We start from the raw sequence: 474 nt of genomic DNA on the forward strand, positions 1-474 counted from the left end.
AGGACAAAATATTTTCATTAAAAAAGTCAATGTCTGTATTCATGAGAATGTTTATTGCTTTTGTTGTATTTAACTATTGGGCTCTGTTTGGTAGGTTTTTTAAAGCCTTGAACTAAATTTTGTCAAAGGTTTTCCCTATTTCACACTACTTTCTATTGTCTTTGCTTGTTGATATTTCAGATACGTGTGTATCAAGAGTCCCGATGAAGGGTCTTGGCCCAAAATGCTGATTTCCATCCATAGATGCTGCCTGAGCTCCTCCAGCACTTTGTGTTTAGTTCAGAAACAAAGGTTCTGAACTTAAAGAGGGGTAACTTTGAAGGTATGAGACGTGAATTAGCTAAGATAGACTAGCAAATGACACTTAAAGGATTGACGGTGGATATGCAATGGCAAGCATTTAAAGGTTGCATGGATGAACTACAACAATTGTTCATCCCAGTTTGGCAAAAGAATAAATCAAGGAAGGTAGTG

This window comes from Mobula birostris, unplaced genomic scaffold (assembly GCF_030028105.1).
Source record: "Mobula birostris isolate sMobBir1 unplaced genomic scaffold, sMobBir1.hap1 scaffold_1597, whole genome shotgun sequence".
Lineage (NCBI taxonomy): Eukaryota > Metazoa > Chordata > Chondrichthyes > Myliobatiformes > Myliobatidae > Mobula > Mobula birostris.